We start from the raw sequence: 26,503 nt of genomic DNA on the forward strand, positions 1-26,503 counted from the left end.
ATTCTTTTAAATTAAAAGTTTGTTATATTTCAATCGCTTATTGATCGTCGAATTTATTTACAATAGAAACACAAATGATTAATTAAATGAAATAACGAGGAATACATTTATTTTTTTAATTTTTAATATTAATCAGAAATTGTAACGTAAATTGAATTAATTATTAAACATGTATTGCTTAATTTAAATTCATACAAAAGGGGAAAAATCAGCAAAATAGAAACGATTAATCGACAACTTTAAGCTTTATATGCCAATAGTGAACAGTTAAAGCTATTAATATTAAATATTAACTGGTAATAAAAGAGAAAATGCATTATTAAAAATACCAAGAGAGGAAAAAAAGAGGGGGAGGAAAGAAAATGAAAAATCAATCTGGAAAAATAATTAAAGTGACCTTTTAAAATATCTAATATTTATTCAATTTATACGAACTGTAATATATTTTCTTTTTATTTTTTTTATAGCTACTTATCCACTTATTTCCATTCCAAACAAAATGGCTGACTAAATGGATAAAGCAAAATATTCAAAAGATCTTCGCCATTGCTAATACTCTTATCAGAGAAATCCATAAGGCAATGCATTTCGATAATCCCAACTCCGTGCCTGTATATATAAAGCACTTCTGGCATTAATTCCCGCCAGTCACGTGATTTTTAAAGGTCTATTATTATTTATGAGGATCCAGAGAATTGGGATGAAATATTTAGGAATCTAGGATAGGTGGCATTTTATTTCATCAGACAAATAGCTGTCCGGTGTCATGGGTGCATTAATATAGGGTGTGGAGGGATGATTCTTTGTCGGTTGATGTGCTGTAATTGTGTCACTTAGTTAATTAGGGCTTACCTATCTCCTCATTAATGTTTTATGTATTTAATATGGAGATTTTTTTTTAATTTTATAAATTTTTATCGGTGAGTTATTGATTAGATAATGTTTTTTAGTGATTATAAATTAGTTTTTGTTTAGAATATTTAAAGTAATCAAAGAGAACGGCCATATTTATAAATATAAAATGATGCTTTCTATTTAAAAAATTGACTAATCTATTATTGATTATCGGAAATTTTCATGTTGTTTGAATTTTTTATTATCAATTTTAATTATACGATATTATCAAGCTGTTTTGTCAACGGATATAAATTTTTTATGATAGTGTGGATCACCAAGTAATGAAGTCTTCATCATTATTCTCCCTGTTCAGTACACTCTAGGGAAAAGTGTCTGTACTGAAAATTTATTATCAATACTCTCCAATCAATATGATCCTTTTTTTTAATTTATTGAATTTACTTTTAATTTTTGTCGAGATAAATAAAAATTACAGTATCGATTCTAAAGCTAAACGCAACTGTCATTAATACTGATAGCCAGAATGGCTCCAATCAGTTTGCATCTAAACGTTAGATAAATCAAGGTAAAGATAAATATATGCTATATGCTACTCTTACTTCATTAGTCATTGTTTATTACCGCTTTTCTTCCTTGATTAATTAACTCACTACAGTAGAAGTTTTATATTACAGATATATTTTGTTACTAATTATTATTTTCTTTCATTTTATTGAGTGTTTTCTTACTCTTTATTGAGTATTCTGTTACTGGGTAATTAATTTTTTGTGTTAAAAATGATGTTTTATCATTATTATTATTAATTAATTTTGGAATTCTTATGAATATATTAATGTTAGAGATCATATGCATTTCCTCATTTTTCTCGTTGTTGTTGTTTAAAATGAAGTTAGCATTATGTGTAATTTTGTAAATACATCGATTTTAAACAAAATAACACTATTTGCTGTTTGTTTTGCTTGATAACACAACTGCGAACGCTCTGTGTATTATAAAAAATGCTATCGGAAAAAATTAATTAAAACAAAAAGCATTTTTAAGTTTTTAACACAACGATTTCTATTAATTTTGACGTAAACTAAATTGAAGAATTTACTACACGTTTTGCATAAGTAATAGGAAGAGAAAAATTTTCTTTCGTAGGCTTCGAAACGTTTTATAAAAGTTCTCGATGCAAATGAGAGTAACTTTGATTAATGGAAACAAATACGTCACGCGTCATGTTAGCTTTACAAATTATAAAAGATATTCTCAAAGGTCTTGTATGCATCACATGTTCTGTCATCTTGGTCTTTATTCTTTTGATACAGAGAATGATAATTTTCGAACAAAACCGTGATAAGAATGCGGTGCCATTAATATTTATTTAATAGCATGAACATTTATGTTTACTGTTACGATAATAATATAATTTTTAGTTTATTCCCCCAATGGAAATATTATTGGATCAATCTATTAGCCTATTGATTACTTTATCGATCAATCCATGTAACCTTATTAAATAAAGAATGTTTTGTTACTGATTAATCGAACGATGTGCCAGGCTAACTAGACTTATTTATTACGTTAGTGATTAATGTTCTGTTAATGTAACTAACGCTACTTTTTGGATAAGCTATTAATTATCAACATTATTGATTATCGAAAGCATTGATTGTTCTTATTCTGAGACAAGCTATTTAACCAAATTTAAATATGTTTCTTTTCTGGGTGAGTGTATCCTATTTAATTAATTGGAATAGCGAATGAACTATTTTAACTTAAATAACAATTGACAGAATGTAAATGTGATTAAAAGACTATGAATGACAAAGAATATGGTAATGCATTCCGCTCGGAGATTTCGCTGCAAGCATCGATCATTTTTAGACAGGGGAACAGCAACCCATAACAATGGATAAACTTGGCGAACTGTTTCATTTTGAATCTAAATGGATTCGAGATGAAGCGAGGTGAACGTCTTAAAAAATGGCGACACAATATTTAATTTTGCTCCCAACCAATCTAATTAAGTTATCGTTTTATTGGTGGGATTATGGTCAACCGACGCCGATATTTTAAATTTATTCCATTTCTAATTAGGTTTTAAAGAGGAAAATGCCTATCCGTATCTAAAAACTTCCAAGGCGACGTAATATTATCGGAGAGTTCTCGTCACTCTCAACCGCTTCCATAATTACCTCGACGAACGTTAAATATCGAACGATCGAGCATGTAAATTGTCCACGGAGACTTCGTTCTATCCCATTTCCAAGCGCAGCTTTATCTTTTCCAATCAATATTATTCTAACACTGTTATTTGTAATAGGGTCAAACAGTTAAAAAATTTACCATGTTTTTACAACTCGCCAAATATTTGTACTCCATGGAATGAAAGTCCAGTACTGTTTTCATGTCACGTATCAGCAGTTACGTCTCGTCCTGCCACATGCAATTTGTGTCCGGTGCCGACAATAGAAATGATGCAGTCTCGAGCCGGAATGTGTACCAGTGGTATTTCCCTGTTCTGATAGTGCACCAGTACGGAATAGCAATGTGTTTTCTTAACATCGAAATAGCTGGGATCCTGTGTGCTGGAAAAGTAACGAGAAATCACTACGTGACGTTCGTACGTAGAAGAAAGCAAAGCTCGGAGAAATACCACTGCCTGATAAATGCGTTCGCCTAGTGTGCCCTACATACCTTGTCGTTCATGGCTTCATCGGTTAGTGCAAAAGATAGGACAAGAGTTTGAAGCTCTTCTATTGATGGGATGGAAGGAAGTAGGATTCTCTCGGAATGTATTGGATGTCGGAGAATGTGTGTAGATAATGCAAAGCTAGTTCTTTGTAGGATTTAATACTATCCGATCTATTACAGTGTATCGCATTTGGAGATTGTGTCCAATTTTCTCTATCCAGAAGTAATTTTGTTTCCAGTCTATAAAAATCCTTGCTATCTTAAAAAATTAAAATTTAACCATTTTAAACTACGCTTGTATATGTTTTAAGAGAACAAATCGATTATCCAAACTTCTCTCGGATATGCTCGCTGCATCCAATTATTCTTTTACCAATAAGATTCCATCAGCGATAGGCTATCATCTTGCGCTTCCGTAGTCCATCTGAAGAGATCCTATCCAATCTATTTGACAATAAGATTAATATAGGAATAAAGATATAGTTATTCAATCCCCGCTGAACACAGCAATTTGTTCCGTTAATCGGGTTGTGTGGAAATTCTCTTTGGAGTGATTGATTGTCTACAAAGTCTGGGCACTTCCTGCTTGGTCATCGACTATCTCTGTCTGGTTTTCTCTTGTCCATCCGGCCATCGATCAGTTGGGTGAGGCCAGTCGTTACTGCGTTCCAAAGAGAGGTTTGCTGCAGGACAAAATTGAGCGACAGGAATTAATCCATCGGATAGAAGTTGGACACAGTCCACGGACTAGATCTGGACAGACAGCTGAAGAAAACGGATTGCCTCCAGTTTGATTGTCTGTGGACAGCGATATAGGACTATCATCTTCACTTTTTTTAATTTACTAGGCTCGAACAAAACATTTCGATATTTCTAATAATCCTAGCTCAATAGAAGCATTAAAAACTAAGCCCTTTCAGGATATGTGCAAACTCTGCAAAAGAAAAGAACGAGTTCTCTTCTTTTTTCTATAGGAAGCGATATATGATTAAATTTTCAAGTACTAAATGCAAAATAAAAGCTAAAACAATTTTAACTGTCGATAACAGATGACATTATGAAAATGAAATTACTTTAAAATGATAAAATTGAAAATTTTTTTCTCTTTCGAAATGTGTTGAAGCTGGGAGGCGAATTCCACTAGGCCCTACACTAATGGCTAGCTTTAGGCCCAACGTATCTAACCGACAACGTTATCTGCACTCAGTGCTGGCAATTCTCTGCCTCTTGGTTATCGGTCAGTACAGTCCAGAACAACGTATAGTTGATAGATGTCCTTCCAGACGCGGCAAAGCTTGATAATTATCTGCCAGTCTAAGAAATGGGATGACTTATGTGTCAGTAATTCAACAGGCAACATATATTGCTGATCGGCTTAAGCTTCACTATTTCAAAACTAAACAGAAAATAAAATCTAATCAACTTTTTAGCTTCTGAAATGAACTAAGAACATTTCATTCCTCGTGAAGACAAAAGGACACTATTGAATAAAATTAAATCATTATTTTTAATAATGCAAACTCCTAAAAGCTATCAATTTAAACAGCAATTGATAGAAACGAATTCGTTTTCTGATCTCACAACATTGAAAGGGTTCTGCTTAGTGAGAACTCGGAATATTTACTAACAATTCACTTAAACTCATTGTTCGCTTGTCTCTAGGGGATATTATTCAGTCGCCTCTGACAGAAAGTTTTTCAATAACACTTCTCTAGAACATGTCTTTGTTGATGTGTTTGGTAAGAAGTCAGTCTCTAGAGAATAAAATGCTTGGATAACCAATGTCATTATTTTCCTTTTGTAACTGAAATTTTTATCTTTTCTTCGCCAAAATTATTCTTATTCAACCACATTTTTAAGTTTTTCCTCTCCATCCACATAAAATTTATAAACTATTTATATTTAACATTATCAGCTTAGAAATTCTCATAAACAAGCATTCAAAACTATGCAGTTTCATTACATTTACTTTTGTGATTTCTATAAAATAGCACAAAAATAAACGACTCAATCGTTAGATCAAATGCATGAACGACTTTTTAACTTCACGATTTTAAAACTTACTTTATCTTTACAGTTTGTATAATATGTTAATATCCTATATAAAATTTTTAAAAAAGTGTATCTAATCCAATTTAGAACACGAAACTCACATTCCATCAATAGTAATCTTCTTATTGTTATAATCCTAATATATATGTCATTAATTTTGAATTACAACAAATCTCCTCTAAGATCCTAAAACAAATAAAATTTTCACCATTACATTATAAGAAACACTTGTAATACGAATATCACTGTTATTAAAATAAATTTTCCTACATAATCTATCCATATTTATGCATGACTTTCCAGCAATACTCGGGAAAATTGAAAGAAGCTATCTTACCGATACTACATTCCACTGCACGAAGACATTATTTACTAAATAAATATTTAAAAAAGAATTTCCTAGTTTTCTATTATAGAAAATTTAGTTAATTAGAAAAGTAAATATATCTGTACTTAATCGATAACTGTTTGTCTTGTTTTGTATTTGTGCATGTTTTATGTGAGTTACTTTATATCAGGTAGTGAGAAGGAAGGAAAGAGAGAGAGAAAAAAAAAACATGGATGAATCAAATAGTTGGTTACAATAGTAGAATAATGTTGCATATTTGCCGCCAGAGGGTATCATTGCAAACTCGGTAATCACTGATACATTAAGTTATCAGAATAACCATATCGACCAGCTCGGTTATAGTTTTAGAGGGCATCTTACTGGCCTCCCAGAACCGCATGTTTGGAAACGAATGCTACGGGAACTTAAACCTATTGGGTGAAAAAAGTGTGGGAAAGGAGATAACGTTGTCATGGTTACCAGATAATAAGTCACGTGATTCAATGCCACACAAAGCGATCCAATACAGTTGAGAGAATTTTTTATTTCTACTGCTGCATTACAATAAATTGGTTTTTGCACACATACAGCGATTGCTGATGGTTTCCAGTAATATAAACTAGAAAAAGTCTTTTGTTATTCTCTAGAAAAATCTTTCAATACAATAGAACATTACATTTTGGAATATTAAATTTAATCGTATAAAATGTAAGGATGAAACTTTTTATATTATCAAGCGGTAAATTTTAATGTCTGCCCGTACGTTTATATTTCTAGTACGTGTACCTGATAAAAATAATTTTAACATATCATTTTCAAACAAGTTTTAAAAGTTTAAATATATATAAATGTATATTAAAAAGACGATTATAGATATATAAAATTTACAGTCAATTTTTACAGAATTCTACCTATTTAATGTGCATAATTTATAAAAATATTACAAGTAAATTAACTTAAATAAAGGCTAATCTATTATAATTTACGGCTCGAAACGTTTATTGGTATTAAAATAGAATTTTTTAAAATATATATTTATAATTGCACAATTCGTAAAAATAAATTTCCGTGAAACAGCAGCCATCAGAGATTAAAAAAGGCATTAAGTATCACGTCTCTGACATTTTTCATCTTTTCTAGTAAGCAGATCCGCTACCGTTATCCATACTGCTTGATGCTACAGAAAGCAGCATGAAGTCGCAGCGGGGTGCTAGTTTCTCCGCTAACGACCATATTTCAGAGTCACGTGTAACTCGATGACGTCATTGTGTGAAAATTACACCAACTGGCGAGTGTAGAGTTACCAAGCACGAATGCAGAAAGCATGTAGAATTTGTTCTTCGTCACAAATTTAAAATAATAGTTACATTAATGTAAAAAGTAATAAATTTTAATATATTTAAGTACAATCAAAAATAACTGAAAGGGTTAAATTGGAAACATGGAGCCACGAGTCGTCTGGGTGACGACGACAAAATTAAAATCGACTGGCACACAGAGATTGCAATCTCAAAGAGTGGCGAGGCGACACAAATGGATTTTTTTTTTCCTTCTCTCATTCCTCCTTTTCAAAAGAGTGAAAGTTGAAAGATCTAAGACATGTACAATAAAGTAAGTATCATTAGCTATATACTTATGAATGACATGACAGACTAACACGCTTTTAGTAGAGATCTCTGTTTCGAATAACGGATGACAGCACTTAAGTATGAATTGAAATAAATTTTTGTTAAAATATTAAAGATACTTCCATGTGACCCTAAGCAAAGATCATTTAAAAAAGTCCATGAACTGTTTTTAATATTTTATTTGCTTCCTTGAGGGATGAATGCTATGTGAAGTTTACTTTGAGTTTTTCTATTAAAACGAATAAATACTGTAAATTTTATATTTTTGTTCTATCTTTTTCAATATAAAATTCGGTTTCATTTATTAACCGACTTCCCTAAAGAAATATAGTTTTGAGATTGTTTTTTTTCCACTGTATTTTTGTTTTTATTGATTTTTAGATTTATCAGTGTTATAATTAAACTTTTGAAGAAATATATAACGGATGTACTTACTACAATTAGGTATATTTTACTTAATCGTAGACGAGTTATTTATCTTAAATTCATGCAGAATCAGACACTTTGGTTCTTGTTTTTTTCCCTATAAAATTAAAAAAATTATAATAATTATAAAAAAAGGAAACATTTTAAAAAGTACTTTAAAATATTATTTAAAATAAAGAATATATGAAAGAGTGAAACATATAAAATTCTTTCATCTTGCACGAGAGATAGAAATGTAGACTTCAATCGGAAATCGTTAGGTAGAACTTGTCAAATCACAAAAATACCGAATTCCTATGAAAAGAAAAAGAGGGGAATAGAAATAGCATGTAGATGTCAGAAGGGAGGGGTGAAAAACATTTTTCCGTTTGTCGCCGCACTAACGACGTGACGTCATGCGCCATAGGTAAGTACGCCAAGAACTGCCGATTCGATTGGGGGTGCCATTTGTGAGGGGAAAGTCGTTAGCTAAAACGAGTGGGACAAGTTTCACCTGGACAGGCGGAAGTTTCCGACAGGAGACCGAGGTATCAGATAGGTAGGGCTAGTGAAGGGAATGGGGGACGGGGACCATCCTCTGACTAGATAAGACGTGATGGATGAGCCAAAGTGAGATTAGGGTCTCGGGAACGGCATATTGGTAGCATGACGATGCGACTTCCCGAGCTCATTTATGTAGTTCTACAGCATGTGTAATGGCAGCTTTGATTAGGCACAACGGGTGCAGAAGTGCACTTCCTTTGAGTAAAGAATTACCCATTCGATTACGTGACGAGTCATAAGCTATTTTTATCGAATGCAATTTTAAAACTATTTTACACCTTTAAGTGCAAGAAATTATACGTGATTTTTTAATTTGCGAGATGAAAAAATCATTATATATTACTAAGCGAAGAAATGCAGAAAATCGACATTGTAGAAACGAGTTTTTCTTCAGAAAGGATCACGATGTCTGCACTTTGCAAACAGAGCTAGGTCCTCCTGCTACCATAGACGGCTATTAACTGTAATTTTCTCCAAACTGGACAGGTGACATTCCGTGAGTATTCTCTGTCTTTCCCTGTTGCTTTCCCCCGCATCAACTTTCGAAAGGTTTCTACTCGCACAGACTTTTCGCCTTGTTGCTATAATTATAGTGAGACGGCTTGTGTCATGAGCACATTCACTTCCTTGCTTCGTGTTTGCTTGAAAATAAAGTTCCGGTCTGACATGTTTCTCCCCAACATAAATTGGCCGTAAGAATTTTGTTCTGCTTTTTTTCTCTTCTAATCAAAACCATAACGTGATCGATACGTGACGAAAACAATCTACTCCTATCATGAACTTAAGCCTAAAAAATATATATACCGTATATTTAAAAAATAAATGGCCATATAATAGAATTTAAATAAATATAACATAAGCTGAAAATGCATTTAATATATTATATAATTTATATCTAATTATCTTTCAAACTAGCCGTGAAGTAAACTGTTACATGCATTAATTGTTAGTCAAAAATGTAAATTAAGTTTTATGCATTTCTGGCTATTCAAATTTTTTTATTCATACCGAAAATTGTTTACTTTAGTTCTTAAGTTAAATAAAATACAGCGTACTAACAAATTTTAATAGTTTACATTAGCATTTGAATCGTATCCTGTGTAATTACTGACTGAAATAAGCAAATTAAAATCCCACCAATGAAAATCTGCTCTTGGACTTCTTTCGAATGTATTTATAGGTGCAATAGCGAAAGCCTGTTTCAATTTAGATATTGCAAATTTACAACTATCAAGGGATTCTATTTCTCAGATAAACATCCAGAATACTGCATCTCACCCGCATCACTCTTAAAACCGCTATTTTCTAACCTGCACAATGTTTTATACGCTAATCAATATGGCAAATTCGATTTTGGTTTTCACTCGAATAATAGTAAGTTTAACTTTTGGCCGCATATAAAAATTTACTTATCTATCAAACATATTAAATCTGTCTAAATCTATATAATTATTGAAATTTTTTTTAATGGGATAATAAAAATAATATAAACAGAAATTTTAAAATTCATTAAAACGAATTTTAGATAAAAAGCTGAGTTATTTTTTTCTCTGGAAATGATTTTTACTTACTTAGCTTTTATAGATATTACACATATGTTCTAATAGACTTCTCATACTGTTATGCCAATCAATCATGCAAATCATGCATTAAAGATAGTCTGTATCTTATATTTTTCAAGAAAGTAAAAAAGAAACGTGTATTTTATTTTTAAAAAATTTAAAAAAGGTAGTAAAAATTGTTGCAGGGAAACTTGTATACAGTCTACGTGTTTTAATCAATCGTGTAGAATTTAAACTGTCTATACTATAGTTATATTTGATTTAAGTAATTCATTTTCGGTAGCATGTAATTTTAATTTCTATTTTATGTAAACTCTCCATATCAATCATTGTTTCTAGTATGATAAAATCCATTCACTTACAATTTTTATTGTGCGCTTTATTTTAAATCCGTGTTCGTTCCAAATTCAGACTTTTGGTTTTTTCGGTAGTTTTGTTGTTACTTTAATTCAAAATATAAGCAAGAAGAGTTTTAATTGCTCCAGTGTTTCGAAAGACCAATTACTTCTTCACGAATACATGTAGTGATTGGTGTTTTTCAGTTGTACATCATTCATTTCATATTCATTGAATTTCTTTGCCAAGACGGATAAGCTGATCGATATGTTCATTAGATTGAATCGCCCGGTACCAAATTTTAACAGCTGCGTATAATTCCTTCAAGGAAACGAAAAATTTTTTCTTCTTACTTCGACGCATTTAGACTATGCAGAAAAAGAAAACAATCAATAGCAGAAAAATACATCCTGAAACGGAAAAAAATACAAAGTATCATTACCTAACGAATCACCTACATCTCGGAGAACTTAATGTGAAGAAAGAAATATAATTAATTTATCTTATGTGTGTTATAAAGTAATTTAGGAATCGGAAATTGCCATACTCAGCATTCTTTGTTTACGAGATTAATTAATAAATGCTGCGATGAATAAACGTAACTTGTTAAATCGTTTACTTTAAAATTTATTAATTTTAATTTACATTTATAAAAATAATCTTGTGTTCATTTACCACAGTTTGTTTTTTATTGTTACTGTATTGTATGAACTAATTTATTTATTATTTCTATTGCACAATACTTTAAAAAATTAAAGATATTTTTTTAAAGTTGTGTGCTGCGAATCTTAATTTTGATCCAATGAAAGTAATGAAGTAATTATTGATGTTGCCCGTCCATGCTCGGCCATTAATTACAGCAGCTGCTAAAGATATGTGCCTGCCACACAAAACAAACACATCCAGTTTTCGGTCACTTGTAGACGGGAGGTTGGAAGACAGGGTGCACCTCGGTCCCTCCTCCTCCTGGATAGCTGAACAACACTTCCGGCAGGTCATTCCCGCCCTCATCCTTCAGCAGGATGAGATGCCTGAATGACGTTGATTGCCCTTCTCGCACTACAACTATCCTTTCTATCGATACAATATGATTACAAAATAACAATTATATTATCAGAAAGAAATGGTTGTTGTTCTTATATAAAAATATCAGTGATTTGTTCATTATTAAACTGAACATAGTCTATACCCTCTTAATTCTGTTCACCTATCGTGAGATAGAATGGTACGTTCTAACGAAGATGGCAGCATTCCCTTACCTTCTCTCGTGATTCAATCTGTCCAAGATAGAGAGGTGAGAATAATCGAATTTGTGGAAACTCGTGAGATCTTTGAAGATAAATTTAGATGCTTCTTCCTTTACGTGCTGCAGAACATCTGCAGTTTCTTCGCTATTTCAAATATGCAAAAATTGAAACAAATTTGTAAGAAATGCATATAGACTATATGTATTTAGACCTCTCTGCAAATCTTTTAGATTTAACATTTAAATCAGTTGAAAAAAACTAAATATAAAAACAGCACGAGTGATAAAAAGATATAACGGACAAGAATTCTATTCCATTCAAGATAAGCTCTTAGGACATCCAATACAAAATTACACTTCTTTTAGGAGTGGCACAAAATGTGCACAATTCAGATAATAGATTTTGTATTGAATCCTCCCAACGATATTTCTGGCAGGACACCACCGTTCTAATTGTCCGTATCGGCTGCAATGTCCAGTAATGTTGATTGATTAGTAGAGAAATCTTTGCCAAATAGCTATGTCTATATAGTCAAGAGAAGCGGAGAAAATTGGTCATTTTAGCCCTTCCAAAATGGATAAAGAAGTTCTCTCAGTGAGAGTAATTGAGGCTACAGCGTTGTTTTTCTCTCCCTAACATCAACAACAGTATAGTTGCCATTGATTGAAGATAGAAATGGTCAGCTATTGTCGAGAAACTTCTGTACGCTAATCTAAGTGTTGCATACTCTTCATATTATTAAGCAAACCGGCCTCATTAATATCATTTTGATTTAGTGTAATGTAATTTTCAATCCCTTTTTTTACCTTCTCTAGAAATCTACGCTTTTAGAAAATAATTCGATAACCAGATTCATAAGTGTAACGTCTACTTTATGGACTTTGATGTTATTAATAATTAAATAATGTACTTGATTAGATTATTTTTTTAATATAATGGTATTTTAAATGATGATTTTTTTTCTTTTCTTTGCAGGTAAGTGGATTAAAGTAGTAGAGTTTACGCTGTTATCTTTTCCGGGAGTGGTAATTATGTTCATAAAATAAAACTATATTTTTAATGTTGTTTAGATGTAAGATTGAATTTAATAAAAACCTATAATTTTAATATTAGAAGACAACACATTACATCATTAATTTGAAGTCTATAAAGTAGAAAAAAACTGCTTTTTCCTTATTTTCAATCTCATCAAATAATTAATACGTATAAATTTATTTTCATTTACAGTCATGCTTTTCACATAATTTAATATTATCCTATGTCTTTATCCATTTTAATTCCACTACAAACGTAAAATTATCCATGTAATTTACTATTAATTAAATTTTTTCCCACTCGATTTAAAATAAAGCTAATAATTTAACATTGCACTTAAATTGTCTCATTCAATCAGGCGAAACAATCTTTATAATTATATAAACACCAAACCTAGGTTTATTTAATTTAATATTTCATATATAACCAATTTAGAACCTCTAACTGAAATTACAATATCCTGCTTTAGCAGATTAACAAATTTTTAATAGGCTATAGATACAAATTTTAGAGGGAAAAAAAAACTTAGAAAAGTAAGTTAAAAATCTAATCACAGTTTTTAAAGTTGGAGTTATGACAACCACTCAGGAATAGTTATCGATTAACCGGAGCAGGTTCAATATCTGTGAAATTACATAGTAGATTATATGAACCACTATCTACATTTTCTAAACGATCATCATATTCTGGTATTTGAGTAACAAGTTCCGCTTATCAGCAGCTGTGCAGGAGAATGAGGATTACAGTAAATTCTTGAATGTAACTTCTCTACTACTTCTAACCACACGTTTAATTACGTTGGAGTAAACAAACTCTTGACATGTCAAACACACTTACTACATTTTGCTGCTTAATGCTGAAACTAGATAGAGTTTCTCCTTATTATAGTCGGTTAAACTCTAATTTAATATTTTGGCTTATGGAGTTTTAATATTTTATTGGAAAAACTAACAAGTTTTTCTACTTGAAAATTTTACCATTAATAAAAAGTCGTTTTTCAAAATGATGTTGGAGGATATATGTTTTTTCCAATATATAAAACGTCGCGTTTTAGATTCATTTATCAATTTCTGTTTCTACTCTAAATGTAATGACTCAGACTAAACTTTTTTGTTGTGTTCCTGAATGAATTTGTTCTAGAAAATTTTATTTTTCTACTTAATTTTTTTTATCTTTCTTTTCTCAGTAAATATTTTCTTTAATCTCAATCGAGTCACTGTCTCAAGTTATATAAATAATATTAAATTCGATTCCTATAATTTTATTTTTCCAAAATTTCATTTTTGTTTCAATTTTACAAAATACAATTTCAATTTATTAAAAATATGCAAAAAAACAATTTCTGTTTATTTTTTATTTTAAGCAATTTTTAAAAAAAATGATTTAAAATATTTTTAAAATCTGATTTTAAAATTCTTATTAAGCAAAAGTTAGAAGAAAATATTTTTTAAAAAAATTATGCCTAATTTAATTATTATATAAGGCAATTTATGCGCTTTTTAAGATTAAAAATGTCGAAAACTAGACGAAGTTTTTCATTTGGAGAGCAGTATCTTGTTATTATAAGCTCATTTTCTGAACATGTTACCTTTATTAAAATTTTTTCTGCCTATTTTTCTTTTGAACCAATTCTGATATGTTTTATGCAAAAAGTCAACTTGACAGAAGAAGACAAAAAAGAAAAAAAAAAGGAAAAAGAAAAAAACAGATTAAGCCAATTAAATAGTGTCATTACTGTAATCATTGTATCTCGGAGATTAAAGTATATCAAGTTAAAACACTTCATTTAAGACATTTCTTTTGAAAATATACAATAAGGATTTTATCTTTGGCAACTCAAGAGGAAAAAAATCTTGGTAAACATTTTATTTGGCTGAAGTTAGCCAAAATGTGCTCTCAACATAATCCCTGTAATAGATAAAACGAAGCAGCTACCCATGCGAAACTCAATTACCCATCTTTAAGGATTATTAAGAAAGAATTGCCCGGATCTTAGCATGGCCAGGACCGCCTGATCCTGAGTATTACTCACAAACAGACGTTGACAAACTCCACGACCGCTTGTACACTGCAGCCATTTGTCACCTCTGTCATTTCATCGCCTCGACTTTCCTCTTCACCTGCCAAGTCCATCTCGAAATAAACACGCTTGAATTTGTGTCGGACATTTACAAAATAGCCTCCATTTTATCATTACTTTTTATATTTTATCTTCTTTCGATTTTGTTTTTGTATAGGATTATAGGCAAATTTAAAATAAAATCTTAACAACTTGGATTCCAGTCATTTTATTAATAGTTTCTATGCAAGATAACATAATTTTAGATCAAGAATTTAAAAGTTAAAATATGTTTATTTTAACATTTTATATATAGTAGAAGTAATGATAATTTAACAGTTAATGTAATTTAGTTATTATTTTTATATTGCCTGATCTCGAAACATTGAGTAAAAATTTATTATTTATACGTATAAACTACATAAAAATCAGACTAATAAATTTTCTTTATATTTAGCTATTTAATTAAAAAGCTTATATATTTACATACTGGAATTATGAATTGAATTTTTCCTTCATAAATTTATTGTAAAGCAGATAATCCTTTCTACATTACTTTTATTTTGCATGACATTTCTCTTATAAAAAATTATTCTAATAGAATTATATAAAATAATGCAAATTGTAATCTGTAATAATATATGTAAACGTATAAATTATACGAATAAAAAAGTAAACGAAAGATTGAAATATTATTGACCTATCTAGTCTAATTTTAAATTCTATTTTTATTATAACCTATTTAAGTATGCGTAATTTTAACGTCGAATAAAACTAGTATTTCTTTTTTTTAAGTTAATCATATACATATATTTTCTCTACTTATTACTATTTATAGTTTTCTTATTTTGCTCTCTTACAACAAATTTACTCTCTTTTGTTCTGTCTTAACTTTCTTTATGGTATACTTTACGTGCTATTTTCTAAATTAATTTTTTTTTTTTAACTCTCTCACGTTATCTACTGATTCATCGTGTTTTTAATCAAAAAAGATTTCATTAACCCATATTTTGTAGAAGAAAAATAACATATTTTATTAAAGAAAATAATGGATAAGTGGAATATTTATCAATTAAATTATCTCCGATAATTTCTTATAGGCTATATTTTTTAGTGAATTAAATTAGCATAAATACCAGTTTTATCCATATTTTATGATATACTTCTTTTGAATACAGTATTTATTCAATATAACGTGTCGTAATAACTCTGTAAAAAGAAAAAAGAAAGAATCTTATATAAACGTTTTCTTTTATATAATAAGCTAAAAAGAATTTTTAAATAATAATAACATTGCAAATAATTTCTATCAATAAATAATTATACATATGTATGTATATATAAGTATATAATTATTTTCATTTAAATTGTTTTAATTAGCACTATTTGAGTGTAATAATAATAATAAAATATGATAAGAAGTAGAGAAGAATAAATTTGCACTTTACCATTTTGAGCATGCCACTGGAACCATAAGTAATTCTATATTTCAAATTGGACAAATAAAATCAATGAAGTGGTCTAGGAGTAGATTTGTCTAGTCGCTAAAGGAAGCAGATCCCTTGGGATTAGGCAAAGAGAAACCTCAAAGGCTCCCCGCTGCCACCTCTCGGTGACTATATAGCTTGCTGAATAGACTGCCTCAATGCATCACCACTAACCTGATTGAATTAAGCCCATAACGTCTTTAGTCAATATGATGATTACCTGCCACTTTATTTTCTTGTATTTAGTTTTTATTCTATATTTAATAAATTAATATGATGTGGTTTTTACATTTAGCTTTTATTTTAAAAAATTTCATAATTAATAAAAAGACGAAGGGTGTGGACAGGTAAACAAAGATGTAAGTTACTTAACGATATTGATAATAGAAGAATTATATCTTTAACCCAACCCACAGTAGCAGAACGGAATAGAATCAATGTGCTCCTAATTGGTTCGTTTATGGTTTAAGAGCTGTAATATAAAGTTTAGATATGAGACCCATTTGTCAAAAGCAGTGGCAGGCAGGGTTGGTTGACTCCCTTGGAGTGGGGAGTGTGCCAGACTTTGTCACTTGCACGATGGGGGTTATCTTACTTCCCTCTTCAGCTTTGTTAAGAATACGGCTGTCAGGTAAGTTTTACTCCTCCCACAGTTACCTTCCGACGATAGAAAGAGGGTGGACCAAATAGCGCACTGTAACAGTAGTAACTATAATTATTAATTTGTAATGCTGACCGATGTGGTCGCACCTGTCACCCTGTCGCTGAAGAGATGCATTGCAGTTGCTACTGGATTGAGTTCTAACACTTTTTTTTTTTAATACTAACTACTTGATTCAATTTATTTATTTTTAATCTTACAAATTTTTTCCATTTGAATGCAATATAACGTAAGATAAAATTAAATGAGCTATATCCGATTTCAACTTTGTATAAAAGGATTTAAGTTTTGAAAGAATTTAAAGTTTGTAAATTATTATACAGTATATCATATACATTGCAGTAAATGGAATTAAATGTTTCTATATGCGGAACTATGTTTAAATCCTCAAAATGTTCGGAATTTAATTTTAGATTATTAGAAAATTTAATTCTGCTGTAATTTTCGGGAAATAATTACGGATAAAGGTCGGGATTGATGTTATGAATTCGTGATTCTGTTTAGCGTATGATTAAAGTGAATAATTTAACAAATGTACAGGTGCAGTATCAAAGTTTAGAAACCTTTTGAGATGTATTGAAAAGCAATTTACGTTGTAGCTAATAAATGGAGACATATTCCCTCAAAGCCGTCTAGCAATGCTTTTCAATCACTCGAGGATCTGTCTCTCTATCCTTTTTTCAGCTTTAATAAAAACAGAAAAAATGAAAAATTGAAGTGGGTGAAATCCGAAAATCTTATCATATCCAGAAAAAGATCTTTCAAACAGCGAAAAGCATCGAATCTCACAAGTCGATATCATTCTGGATAGATAGATATCATTCAGGTCTTTTCCTAAAAAGCCTTCGGAACTCCTTTATGTCCCATGTGACGCTAGCAAATAAGCATCCCACAACCAGAAAAAAAGACACCCAAGGAAAAGGAAAATATTCACAGAAACATCTGAAGCTATTCACGACTCGCAGTCGATTCACAATTCTCTTCCCGGAAGAGTTGTGTAGCGTCTGAGAAGAATAGCGGCATACAAAAGGATAGATGGCATTTTTGAAGGAAAATATTGCCCAAAACTATGATTTTTAGGTACGCACTCGTAGGCGATTGATCCGGTAACACGATAGACAAGATTTTAGAATTCAAGATAGAATTAAAGCGAAAGAACTGTCAGTTAGCGAATGTACATTCTGATATATCGCCTCTGCGCCAGTTCTCTATTTGAAGTCATTCACATCCAATATTGGAAAGCTGCCGATTTACACAAGAATTTCGAAGAGATTGGTATTTCCGGTAATAAAATTCCACATTTAAAAGGAACTATATACATATAGTTACATAGGCTTATCGATTCCATTTCGGTCTATAGCGCTATTTAGATTAGTACTGTTGAAGAATTTAAAAATGTGCATTTTTTAAACACAAGTAAACATTCCATTTCTGTAAAATTTCGTGTTATTTTACAATTTACTAGAGTCATAAAAACACACACAGATGAATATATATTTAGTTTGAAAAATGTACTTAGATGCTGAAAAAATAAAATAAAATAATCTGTGTATGATGCCACTTTATCGTGTTTATTAATTATAAACTTTCTCGTGTAATTTGTTATAAGAAAAAAGCATTTACGCTTTCATTAGTACAGTGGACTTATCTTTCAGTAGCGAACCTATTTTTGAAAAGATATATAGCTAACGAATTTTCGCTTCATTACATCGTACTAAATTTAAACTCCTATAACAAAAAAGTTTTTATCTGTTAGAGTTTAATCTAAGAATAGAACGGGGGGAGTGTTCTTCGTTAGCGTTCTAAGGTTTGTTTAAATCACAGATGTCCTTTGTTCTGAGCCTATTGTTCCAAGAACGGATGTCGTTTTTCCCCTTATAATGTTTTTATTACTACTTTTCGCTACCCTGAGGCAACTAGAACATTCCACGTATTCATTTGTGTATTAATATACCAGTCAATAATGTTTTAAACATTTGTAAATCCTTTCATTGTTTAAAGTTTGCAATGATAGTCTATATGCATTAGACTTACTGTCGTAATTTTTTACTTTTTCGGTCTTTTTATTTATATATAACTTATTAAGATATTTTTAATTATGAAATAGTCATTTATTTCTAAAAATGAACTTATTTTTATTATAAAAGTGAGATAAAAATCAGCGTGAAATTTCTATAAGAAAAGATGATTCCTTTTGAAGTAATAAAGTTGTCAGCTATTAATCTTCCTCTTGGATGCAAATATATATTCAGTATGCTTTTTTTCCTCTTGTCATTCACGTGTTTTCTGAATTTTTTTAAAAAGATTTTTAGTAGAAGAGATTTTGTTTCATGATTCTAAATATATTTTCAACTTTACAACTCCAGAGAAATCAATTTGTTGAATTTTTTTCTTCCTCTGTTTTTCCTACAAGATTTTTCTTGTTGTTGTTGTTGTTGCATAATAGATGAAGTTTTTATGAAAAAATGCAATGGAAAAATTTAAGCCAATCACGTTTAAAATTCATATCACATTATCATTAATCTGAAATTTGAATTTTTATAAAATTTCATCTTCTATCTTTCCATTTGGGTTTCATATTGATTCTTTCTAAAAATTTATAACTTTGTTTTTGGTGATCTCTTTAATATTTTGCCCTGTTTTTCCCTGCACAGCTGTTCGCTAACACAGCAACATTCGGAATTATTTTTAGGTTTTGCGTGTAAAAACGTAAACCTAGTAGGCCACTGTTTTTATGTATTGGTACTATTAATTAGTTTATATAAATTTTCATTTGTAAATTAAATATTTTTGTCTCACTTGGCGCCATCTGTTGCTGAAATTTAAATATGACTATAAATTAAATGAAAAGTACGAAGAAAAATATAAACATTAAGAAGAGAAAATATTCTGGAATAAACGCACCTGGGAACGTATGATATATTTCCATCTACAATTCCATTTTTATTATTTTTTCTTAGTTTTGTAGACATTTGCCGTGGACAAAGACGAAAGTAAACACTGTTTCTATCCTTTAAATCACTCCCGTCAGGCCGGCAAATATTCTACAGTTCCTTTTTGAAGCCCTAAAGAGTAGGATTGTCGAGATTCGCGTGGCAAATCCCTACTCTCTGTTTCTTCTTGGTTCACAAACTGTTACAAAACCTCCTGACACACTGTCACAGTAGCAGTACTCTAAAGAATGAAAAAAGAAAAAAAACAACAAAATAAGTTCGGTTAGAAACATCTATTAAAACTAAAATCGTCTTCATACATATATTTATAAGATCTACTGATTTAAATGTTAAACGATTTTATTTTTCCGATTGTTTCTCCTTATATATTTTCCTTGTCGACGATTTAATAAATGTCCATTTTTTCTAATTTTTTTTTTAAATACCAATTAATCAGTTTTATTTTAAACTAATTACATTATACTTTATTAATTATAATTCGGTTACTTATAAGAATCATTAAATCTGAACTTATATTTAATTTTAATAAATTAAGTATACTATATATAGTTACAATTTTATATTCTGAGTTTTATAACAGAATTATATACATGTAGCCTAGTTATTTCCTAGAAAAAAATGGTATAAATCTGTTTAATTAAAACTAAACTTAACTGGTTAACTTATTAATATTAATTGTTTTATCAAAAATCATAAATCCTATAGGCTTACTATGAATATTACAATTATCCAGAGCAAGAATCAAAAGTCAAAACAGAAAAATGCCTATGTTTTTTCTTTCCTTCCTGTATGCTTGTGTATAAAAATCTTTATTCCTATTAAAACACGAACTCTAAACCATATTTTAATATGGATTCATCTACTGATTATTCATAATTCATATGAAAATAGAGCCGAGCATCCTTTTTCCTTACGAGTCTCCCCTTTATGTATGTAACTTATACAAAGAAACAGATTCATACTGAACAAATTAAGTACGAATTTCCTGTAAATAATGTAAAATATATTTACATATTTTGAATTATTTGTATTTAATTTAGAATTTTAGAACTTTTAAAATAAGATTTAAATATCGATAGTCTGTAAAAATAGACTGAGTCGTCGGTCATTGGCATTGGTAGAAGCAAATTTTGGAATTGTGGAAGATTCCATTTTCGTGTACAAATACAAATATAATAATGTAACAAATATTCAAAAATCGATTGACTAGAAGAGGTGAAGATTCCGATGCTTCTCCCTGAATATATCTTTACAAAGCTCGATTAACATTGTCGATATGGATTCTAATTCTGTTTAAAATGAAATGTATTTTCTTTTAAATTAAAGCTTCATATTTAATATATATTTTAATTATATTGATTGCGGCATTGTTTCGTTTATTTAAAGAACGTTAAATATTTAAAATTTGACAGTGTGTTCAATTAGTGCTTTCATGTTTAATCATAATGAACTCTCCGCAGAATCGTCACTTATAAATATAACTTAGTTACAGTTATTTTACTTTAATTCTTTAATCTTACTTAGCATTATTTTTTCTTCCAAACAAAATAATAGGTTTTTGAAATTATCAATTTTTCTATAATTCCAAGTTCACATCTTAATTCGTTCCAATCCTGTTTTTACTAGTAAGCATTTTAATTTATTTGACTATAAACTTATATCTGAATTTTGTCATGTTAAATCCACCCAACTGAAAAATTGATAGAGGAATAAATAGGTTCTTTGAAATTGCATTTTTGAAGGCAAACCAACTTAAATCTTTTTCTCCTCTTTTTATAACAAAAAACACAAAACTCCATTTTAGAAAAAAGACGATTTGAAAAAATCGAATACTCAAAACACCGAAAGCAGTACACATTACCATACATCGTGTTTTGTACAGAGAAAACGAGTGTTGAACTTTGCCTTTCGTTTCAACATATCTTCATGCTACATGCACCATTTCTTCGGTCACGTGTCTAATCGATCGTACGTCTCAAGCTGTGACGTCAACTATGACGTAACACCTTTTCTTCTGTTTGCTGTAAGAAAAAAGTCGACGTCGATACCAAGAAATTCTTCAATCGAAACATTGCCATGTGTGGCTTCTCTCACACAAACCTCTTCAGACAAAGAATTTCTATATTTTTTTTGGAATTACTTAAAGCTTAAAGAAAAAATATTTTTTCTTTCCTTCTATTATAAAATCCAAAAGTTTCCACCTTAATAGGGGGCATTAGTTGTATTTCAATTCGTTCTATCAAAGTAACAGACAAACAATTTTAAATTTAACATTATTTATTTATTTATTTTTTAATGTTTTGTATAAATAATCCAAACCATTCCATTTGCTACATTTCTGAAACAAGAAAGATACTGATTTTCTTTTTAAAAAATAAACTTATTTTAAAAGAAAATTTAAATTATTAAAAACAAAATAATTCGTGCTTTTTACATTGCATAAAATTATGTAATTTAACTACATTTAAATAAGATTTTTTTCACCTTATTTTTCAATCGACAAGGAACATCGTGTCAATTTTAAATGAATTAGATTTAAAATGGTATATTATGTATGAATAATTACAGTTCTACGTGTAAAACAGTCTCTTTGAGAATTCTTTTGTTAATTGAATCTGTTAGAGATAAATTGCTTAATTTAACTTCTCCTCCGAGAATTAAATCAAAGAATTATTTATTTTGTTAATCGTTAAATATTAAATTTCTTGTATTTTTATGATTATGAATTGTTTATTTTAATATTATTCATAAATAAATTTATAAAATATATTGATATTAATTTTCCAAGAATATTTTAATTTGGAACACTTACAAGAATTATATGAATTTTAATTTTTTTTTCCTCTCTTTACTTCTTTCTCGACTTTAATTAAGTTCATAAACTCGAGTAATTTGAGCGAGTTGTAAAATACAAGCTGATCCCCATAACTTGCTCCTCTCTCTCTCTTAAATTATGCTGAAAATAAAGTTTTTAAAGATTTGAATTTTCTGACATTTAAATTACTAATGAAAAGAAACGTGAGCTTGAAAATAAGTCTACAAGATTGGAATCTTGTATCATCATAAAGCAATGAAGGTCTTTTTCCTTTCGGAATTAGATATAGGACATCGTGGAAAAGGTTGCTATAGAAACGGAAGGGCATTGTAACACCAATGTATAGGCATTGTAACACCAACCTGCATGAATAACAAATACGACACGGGAACGAAACGGCATTGGACTACATGCAATACTTAATGCATAGCAATTTATTTCGAGTGGGTTGTTTGTTACTCCAAAGTGATGTGATCGGTATAGAAAGTCAGAGTTTGTGAAAATGTATGAAGCTGCTTGCATATTATACAGCACCGTGATAATAATAATATATATCTAACATTTGCTCATTTTTTTTATTCGCTATTTTTAGATTCAGTACGTTTCTCTCTCTATAAAAGAAATAAAATTGTTTTGCGTTTGTTGAATTCTTTAAAAACAAGAATTCTGTATAAAAACTGCTTTCAATTATTCAATTTTTTAAATAGTTTAGAATAACTATTAAATTAAATATGTTTATAAATAAATAAATAAATAAATAAATAATATATATTTAAACTTTATTTCATAATTTAAAAATAAATTTTTATAGATGAATTGAAAGTTTGTTCAATATAAAAAAACAAGAAAAAGTATGTTGTAACAAATGATTTTTCCGCACAGTGATTCTGAAACAGCTAATGGAAGTAGCAATGAACTGTTGTGTGGTTAAGCTTCTACAGTTACCTGCTAAGCATCGCTTTTTTTCCTTCCTCCTCCTTGGTTTACTCAGCCCAATAGTTTATAAAAGTATTGCTATCATTCGATAGTTAAGAAATAATTCTTCCCAGATTAGTATCAGTTAAATTACTATCTTTTTATCTTCAGTTCAGGCTGCAGCCTCCGAAGAGAATATGATTTATGAGTTTTACAAAATGAATATATTCTTTGTTTATATAATTCTTAGTTTTGTTCGTCTGACTTCCGCCCCCGCCTTCCTTAACCGTGTGGGATACCCCAATGATTTATAAGCAAGTAGGGAACGGAATAAGGTCGCGATGGAAAGCCTCTTTCCAGGGGAACTCAACCGATTTGTCATCGTATGTTTCAGCTGACTTGGAAACAGAGGAGAGGTGGAGCTGAATACGTCAGCTCTGCTACTTAACGTTCCATAGCTGGGACTAATTGTCTTTTAGGCTTCCCATATTAAGCCACTTAGCAACCTGATGCCTAATCACAATTTTTTTCCTTTAAAATTCAGGTACAAAAATTCTTGTACTAATCTATTTAATTACATTTAATTACAAGATAAAAATTTATAGTTTGTCAAGAGAATGCATACATTTTTAATTGATAATTTAATTTTCTTTTCCACTTTTTTAATAATAGCGTATCAATTATATTAAACGCTTTAATAAATTAATAGAAAAATATATGATTACATTAATTCGCATTTTTTTAAATAGTTAATTTTTCACGGTTAAGTAGCGTGACGGATATACAAATCATATTATATAAATTATAGTTTGTTAAAAGTGTTATTTTTATTATTTATAATTTATCTAAAAGTTACTTTTAGATAAATTATAAATAGTTAGTTTGGCATGTTTCACTAAAAATAACTAGTTTTATCAAGAGAATTGTCATAACAAATAATTATGAAATAAATAGAAAATTTTCTTATAGAATACATTCGTATAAAATAAATTTGAAGTTTTATAAATTAAGAAAAAGGTCTTTATGAAATTATGACAGGTGATTTACCTAGAAAAAGACTAGTGAAAAGAACTCGGCTTTTGTTAGAAATGACATTGTGCTTAGCTGTATTGCAAGTGACGTAGAAGTACCAACCCTGATTGGTGAATACGATGATAGACATTTCAACAAAGAACGTATGTCACCTATTTAAAGAGAATAATAAGTTATAAAAGGGAAAGAGACTAATTATTTACTATTCTCTTTAATTTAGTCGGAAAGAAGGTTTTGTTCAGTTTTGTACATGGTCAGTGAGTTGTGTGATTTAGTTGAAAATTAAAAAAAAAAAAGAAAAAGAAAAAAAAAGAGCATTATAGTGGTAGTCGCAGACACAAAAGACACTATAAATTGCCAATTTATCCTGATGATACGAGTAAGAAAAAGGGATTCGAAGTTTTATTTTTAAAATCAAAAGAATCAATTCTTAAATCAGTACTTTTATCTTAATTAAATTTTAAATAATAAACCATATCTTCAATTATTAAATAATTTAATTTTCATGATTTATTTGTTTTATAACTTAATTTTTTAACGACCTGCTTCATGTCATATCTTTACATTGACGTGCCTTCCATTAATATTTTAAAAGCTTATTAAAAACACAGAATAAATTATTATCACATGGCAGATCTAATCAAATTATACGAAGGTGAAAATATATTAATATAAATTTAAAGTCTGTATATAAGCTTGCTATTATTTTATTTACAGATATTTATTAGATATTTGTTATGACAAAACATCTAATTGAATTTAGTTTAATTATAAATAAACAAATTTTAAAGATGCAAAAAATGATATGTTTATTCGATATCATACAGTAAGTTTTATTTTATATTGAAATTTTAAAGTCTGAACGGTACAGTTTTTTTTTATATTTTATTGTTTACATCAATCCTATATAATCTACTATCCTAGATACAGTACACATCTCATACAACGTTGTTCCCATAGCAACGATTTCTCAGGAGAGTCATAATGGCATCCAGCAGGCATGATTGTCTGGCGGTGCTTCCTCATTGTCAACAATGATAGTATTACCACCATTTGCTAAGCAGCGTAAATGGCGAATGAATAGATATTGTAAACTAAATGATGTTTCTATAAATTGCACTTTAAGTTTAAATGCCTTTATTTCCTTATTATTACGCTTTTCTTCGTTGTAGGGCTTATAAATTTCATATCAATATCTAAAGAATTTTTTAAATAAGTCACAAAAATATTTTTATACGCAGCTTTTTAAGTAAGCATTTATTCATCACGTAATATGTCAACGACTTCCCTAAGGATAGTAAAAGAAATACAAAACATTACCGTATTACCCACTGACAGGGTTTTTTTTCTGTGGGTAAAAGATTAAGTGTTAAAAGATCGTAATAAATCTTTGATCAAGTGATAGTTGTATCTAATTTATGGCACAAAAACTCTAGTAATTATTTAAAGATTTAGAAATATTAACTAAATTTCTAATTTCGAAATAAAATTACATATTGGGATTATATATCTACATCTTTTGTCAAAGAAAGGTGTCTTGGCATCTATTCATGTCACAGAAGAGGCGGTTCTTTGCACACATCTACAAAATTTACATGCAATGAATAATTCAGTTAATTACTGCTTCATGTTATTAAGTTCAGTTCATTTGTTAGCTACTTTAAACGATAGAGAAGATAGAACAGAGTAATTAAAATGATTCAACTATCTTCCCATAGAGACCAGAACAAGAAAAATGCGTTTTTTCCTTCCGTTAAAAATTTTATTAGAAAATCCAATAGAAATGCAGACTTGTAATAATCTTGTTTTGAAAATGTTAAGCGATTCCTCTTTTTGTCACTTTTAATCAATTAGAATTAAACTCGTTTTAATTATTTTTTTAAAAA

At 29.5% G+C, this 26,503-nt stretch overlaps 2 long non-coding RNA genes across 3 annotated transcripts in view; one reads left to right on the forward strand and one right to left on the reverse strand.

Annotated features, from left to right (window-relative positions):
• The window catches only part of LOC111639984, a 96,448-nt gene extending 82,583 nt beyond the window's left edge, over nt 1-13,865 (forward strand). For both annotated transcript variants that reach the window (XR_002759191.1, XR_002759190.1), the window contains one exon: nt 12,635-13,865. This is a non-coding gene — a long non-coding RNA (uncharacterized LOC111639984). The remainder of the gene's footprint in view (nt 1-12,634) is intronic.
• Nucleotides 13,866-15,916: 2,051 nt separating this feature from the next.
• On the reverse strand, nt 15,917-22,928 carry LOC111639985. Its single transcript, XR_002759192.1, has 3 exons — nt 22,668-22,928; nt 19,806-20,075; nt 15,917-15,962 (listed from the first exon to the last, which is right to left on the reverse strand). It is a non-coding gene; the product is annotated as an uncharacterized LOC111639985 (long non-coding RNA).
• Nucleotides 22,929-26,503: the final 3,575 nt, after the last annotated feature.

Source organism: Centruroides sculpturatus, unplaced genomic scaffold (assembly GCF_000671375.1).
Source record: "Centruroides sculpturatus isolate CEXI.00-Female unplaced genomic scaffold, Cexi_2.0 scaffold1441, whole genome shotgun sequence".
Taxonomy (NCBI): domain Eukaryota; kingdom Metazoa; phylum Arthropoda; class Arachnida; order Scorpiones; family Buthidae; genus Centruroides; species Centruroides sculpturatus.